Here is a 6000-nt window from a genome sequence, read left to right as displayed (position 1 = left end):
AATGAATAAAACATTGATTGGCCAGTGGCCAGGCAGAAAGTATAGGCGGTACTAACAGAGAGGAGAATTGAGGGAACAGGAAGGCAGAGAGAGTCACTGCCAGCTGCCACCATGACAAGAAGCATGTGAAGATGCTGGTAAGCCATAAGCAATGTGGCAAGGTATAGATTTATTGAAATGGATTAATTTAAGCTATAAGAACAGTTAGCAAGAAGCCTGCCACGGCCATACAGTTTGTAAGCAATATAAGTCTCTGTGTTTACTTGGTTTGGTCTGAGCGGCTGTGGGACAGGCAGTAGACAGAGATGTGTACTGACTGTGGGCAAGGCAGGAAAACTCTACCTACAAAGGGTAAGATGTGGAAACCTAGTGCAGTGCAAAGATCCTGATATCTATGAGGGCAGTCTTAGCAAGGACTTCTAGCAATGAAGAATATGGAGCCTCAACCTGCCATCTTCTATATCTAGGCAAGTTTTCCAATGGTGGGACTGGCATACCAAGCCAGTCATCAAATCTTCAACCTACAACCTGTCCTGCTAGCAAGATGTGCTGGGCCAATGATGGCTCAGAACTTGTTGGAGTGTCAAACCAATGACTGGTCTAACTTGAGGCTGACATTGTGAGAGGAAGCCCATGTCCATCACTGTCTGGATGTCCAAGATCCTGAAGATGGATAGCTCAGAGACCTAGTGTAGAACCAAACAGGACTGGCAAAAGTGAATCCAATTAAATTTAAAAGTCATGGATATGTTCCCTAATGATATTCTGCTGTATTCATAGATCTATGCCTACCCTAATCATCATCAAAGAATCTTCCTCCTGTAGCTAATGGGAGCAGATGCAAGACCCACAGTCAAATATTAGGCAGAGGTCAGGCAATCCCTTGGAAGATAGGAAGGACAGTAGCAGCTAAAGGGGTCAAAGACACCAGGACATGGCCACAAAGTCAACTAAGAAGGGCCCATAAGGGCACACTGAGCCTGCAGGGAAGATGGAGGTGCCTGCATAGGTCTGCACTCAGTCCTCTACATTTATGCTTTGATTGCTTAGTTTTAGGTTTTTGTGGAACTCCTGAAAGTGGGTGTGGGGTTTTCTCTGACTCATTTCTTGCTCTTAGGACCCTTTTCCTCTTATTGAGTTGATTCTTTCAGCCTTGATTTGAGTATTTGTGGATAGTCTTACTAAATCTTGTTATGTTTCCTTTTGGTTGAGATCCCTGGGAGGCCTGCTCTTTCCTGAAGGCAACCAGAGGAGCAATGCATCTGGGGACAGTGGAGGAGGCAAGGAAACTGGGAGGAGTGGTGAGAAGGGAAACTGCTGTTGAAATATTAAATGAGAAAAGAATGAAGAAAAAAATTATACTGTCTGAAAATGCCTAATTTTCAATATTCACACACATGTTGATTTACATCTAAGCTGTTTCCATGTCTTGGGTATGGAATAGAGCAGCATTGACATGGATGAGTAGATATCAGTATTATAAGACATACAGACCTTTTGCTATATGCTGTAAGAATTGTACAGTAGCTTCATGTGGGTTTTCATGGGTTTTAATGTTTCTCTCTCTCTCTCTGTCTCTCTCTGTCTCTGTCTCTCTCTCTCTCTGTCTCTCTGTCTCTCTGTCTCTCTCTCTCTCTCTCTCTCTCTCTTTGTGTGTGTGTGTGTGTGTGTGTGTGTGTGTGTGTGTGTGTGTGTGTGTGTATGCAGAATGCATTTCAAAGTTTTCATCTGTGTTGTGGCTTTTAAATCTACATGCCAGATCTGCACATTCATTTTGAACAGTTTGATGTCAGGTGTCTTGTGAAGTCACACTCTGATCACTTCTATGTTGGGGACTAGCTCTGAATTAGAACTATTTGCTTCTGGTGAATTTGAGTGTTACTGGGATCTATGTATCTCCTATATCTGTGTTCCACAAACTCCCTATTTCTTGAAGTCCACCAATGTTCAGGGTGTGAGTGAAGGCTAGATCTGTTGTATCTGACTATGGTATCCAACTAGGAATAATTGTGTCTAGCTCCATCCACTATCTGTAAATTTCATTTTCATTAATTGCTGAAAGTATTCCATTGATTAAATCAGTGATTCATGTGGTGATATATTGTATACCCTAATATATTGTGTATCCTAATATACTTATTTGGGGATAGGAAGACAGAGCCAGTTTCTAGATTAGAAATAGAGGCCAGACAGTGGTGGCACACACCCTTAATCCTATCACTTGGGAGGCAGAGATCTGTCTGGATATCTATGAGTTAAAGGCCACAGTGGGAACAGAGTCAGGCAGTGTTGGCACATACCTTTAATCTCAGCTCTTGAGATCTCATGCCTTTGCATGGAAAGCACACATGCTTTAATCCCAGGAAGTGACATGACTGGGTGGTGAATGGTATATAAGGTGTGACAAGACAAGAACTAAGAGCAGTTCAGCTGAGAGCCATTCGATTAGGAATCAGAAGCTTTCAGTCTGAGGAAACAAGATCAGCTGAGGAGTTGGTGAGGTGATGTTGGCTGTGGCTTGTTCTGTTTCTCTGATCTTTCAGCATTTACCCCAATATCTGGCTCTGGATATTTTCTTTTATTTTAAGACCATTTAGCAATTCGTATTACAGATTCACAACCTGTGGGTAAGGGACCCCTTCTGCATCAAAGACACTTTCACAGAAGTGGAGTATCAGATATTCTGCATGTCATATATTTATATTGTAATTTATAACAGTATCAAAATTTTAGTCTTGAAGTATCAGTATAAATAAATATGGTTTGAGTTCACCACAGCATGATGACCTAGATAAAGATAGCATCATTTGGAAGACTGAGAACTACTGACCTTTTCAATATCCATTTTTCAGCTGATCAATATCTAGGCTGTTTCCATGATATAAGTAGGCCATAGAACATCATAAATTATGGATAACTAGGTATCACTATAGTCAGGCATAGATTCCTTTTGCAATATGCCTAAGGGTGTTATAGCTGGATTATGTGGAAGAACTATTGCTAGCATTTTTAGGGACCTCCACTTTGATTTCTACAATGGCTGTACCAAATGGCACCCCTTCCAGCTCTGAATTATAGTTACTCTTTCCCCAATAATAAGTGCATGCATTTGTGCTCAGCTTTTTAAATTTTACTTGTATTTATTTTTTAAATTTTGTTTTGTATGGTTGTTTATTTCCCTGAATTCAGGCATTTGTACCACAGATCTACAAAGACTTAGGATTTAGTAACAGTCAGTGGAATCACCTTGGATGGACATCACAGATCACTGTAGGACACTAAGGGGGTTAACCACTGAGTCTGGGTCTTCTGTAAGAGCAGCAAATCCAGTTAACTTCTTAGCTATCTTTCTGGGTGTAGTCGTTTTTTTCTTACTGTTGTTATTATTCTGCTGCAACATGAGATCACAAAGTTTAATTTGCTTTTTCCTGGTGTCTAAAGATGCTTAACACTAAAAAAAAAAAGCAGTCTTCCTCAGCTGTTTGTATTTCATCTTTTCAGAATTTTCTGTTTACTTCCATGGCCTCCTCTAGTATTGCTATTTTGTTTACAGTAAATTTAGAAGGCCATCTGCTAAACCTCTGTCAGAAGGATACATGGTAAAGAGATTTTTCCACATTCTGTAGGTTACATTTTCACCCTAATTGTATTGTTCTTTTCTGTAGAGATTCTTTTTGCTTCATGTGGTACTTACTATTTGTTAATTTTGGGTCTAATACAGGAGGTACCATGATCTATTTAAATGGGGAAGAGGGTGTCTTTTAGTGCCTGAACCTTCAACACTAAGCCTTACTTTCTACTATGACAGGATCTGATATCATGTTTCATGTCGAATCTTTTGAGGTGCTTGGAATTGAGTTGTGTTAAGTTGGACACATAAAGAGATAATCTTATTCTTCTTAATGTAGCTATTGAATTTAACAGGAGTATCAATGGTTCAAGATACTGCCTTTCTCCAATGTGAGCTCTCTTTGTCATATAGCAGGTAGTTGTTGGAGTTTGAGCTTTTAGTTTGCTCCTCAATTCTAATAGCCTGCTTAATGAATGTGTTTTTATGTCAGTATCATGCTGATTTCATTATTATATCTCAGCATTTTAACTTGTATTAAGGATGGTGATTCTTTAAGCACTTTTTATTGTATTGGTCAGTATCTTACCTATCATTGCTTTCTGTATTTGCACATGAAATTTAATAGTATTTTTTTTACAAGAAATGTGTTTGTAGTTTGATGGGAATTATGTTGATTCCTCTGATGATTTGAGTAGGATGGCTGTCTTAAAATATTTATTTTCTGCCGGGCGGTGGTTGCACATGCCTTTAATCCCAGCACTTGGGAGGCAGAGCCAGGTGGATCTCTGTGTGTTCGAAGCCAGCCTGGACTACCAAGTGAGTTCCAGGAAAGGCGCAAAGCTATACAGAGAAACCCTGTCTTGAAACACACACACACACACACACACACACACACACACACACACACACACACACACAAAATATTTATTTTCTAATTCATGACATACTTGAGACAAAACAAATGGACTGACAGGCTAATAGTGACTGAAACCTTCATCACTATTGTCTATCTTGATAGTGCTGGAGCTTCATAAACATATCACCAGAGATAAATGTAATCATACACATTTTCAACCTTGGAAGGCTGTGAGGTACAATAATGGCCAGGTTGCTAAGAGAGGCCTACTGCGGCAGTAGTGATATAAATGTCATGGGAGGAATCAACCACTTGCTTTCTGGATTTCAGCCCATCTTTACAAGACAAAACCTATACCTGAAATAGTTGTCAGGGACACAGACTGTGTCTACTCAATTTGTGGGTCTGTATGGAGAACCTATGACAAATGTTCTACTGAAAGCATATTGTATTTAACCAAGTCCTAATGAGTCATTTTATACCATCTCTTGATACATGTCTCAAATAAAGCATATGATACTTTATTTTTGATTGAGCTGGTAATTAAAACACAGATGAACAACTGGTTAAGGTATAGAAAATTAACGAGTGCAGAGTGTTCTACCCTAAGTGGGACATCTATATCACGCCTCCTTCATCCCAAACCTCAGAGATCATTGAGCATGACCAGTAGTAATGAGTAGAACCTGGGGTCATGGATAACTGCCAGAAAACAGTGTTTGCTGGAATGAATATGAAATTTGCAAATATGAACTATAATGTTTTAACATCATGTGGAAGAATTTTACAAGGTCAAGCCATGCAAAATTCAATGATGGAAAAAGGAAGTATGCACTAAATTACAGCAATAGCTGAAAAAATGTAGGCAATTGATAGCTCCTAGGTGAGTTAGTTAGGTATCATCAGTGTTCTAACAACTAGTATGTCTAATTTGATCCCAGGGATGGATGCACACATTAGTTTATAAAATTGGTAATATTTGGACTGATTTCTTTTTAATGAGGACACAAAGCTAGATGTAGCTGGAGTTTTTCTGGTCCTGCCTGGCTCACAGTCAGGACAAATCTCTCTCACCTGCCAGTCCCACAGCAGCTCAGACCCAACCAAGTAAACACACAGAGACTTATATTGCTTACAGACTGCATGGGCATGGCAGGCTTCTTGTTATCTACTTCTTCTATCTTAAAATAACCCATTTCTATTAATCTATGCTTTGCCACATGCTCATGGCTTACCAGTACCTTACATCTCCCTTGTCATGGCGGCGGCTGGCAGTGTCTCTCTACCTCAGCCTTCCACTCCCACTCTTCTCCTCTCTGCTAGTCCTGCCTATACTTCCTGCCTGGCTTACTGGCCAATCAGTGTTTTATTTATCAATCAATCATCCACAGCAGCTAGGTGTGGCTATGTGTGTATGGATTGGGTATATGTATCTGTGAGCAGTGACAGGGGCATGAAAATACAATATTTGAAAATATATTTTCCTGCAATATATTCTGATTTCAGTTTCTCCTTCACAAAATCCTCCTCTCTTGCTCACCTACCCTAATCCCCACACTTTCTCTCTATCATT

This window comes from Peromyscus maniculatus, chromosome 5 (genome assembly GCF_049852395.1).
Source record: "Peromyscus maniculatus bairdii isolate BWxNUB_F1_BW_parent chromosome 5, HU_Pman_BW_mat_3.1, whole genome shotgun sequence".
Taxonomy (NCBI): Eukaryota; Metazoa; Chordata; class Mammalia; order Rodentia; family Cricetidae; genus Peromyscus; species Peromyscus maniculatus.
Note: the sequence above shows the minus strand (reverse complement) of the source record.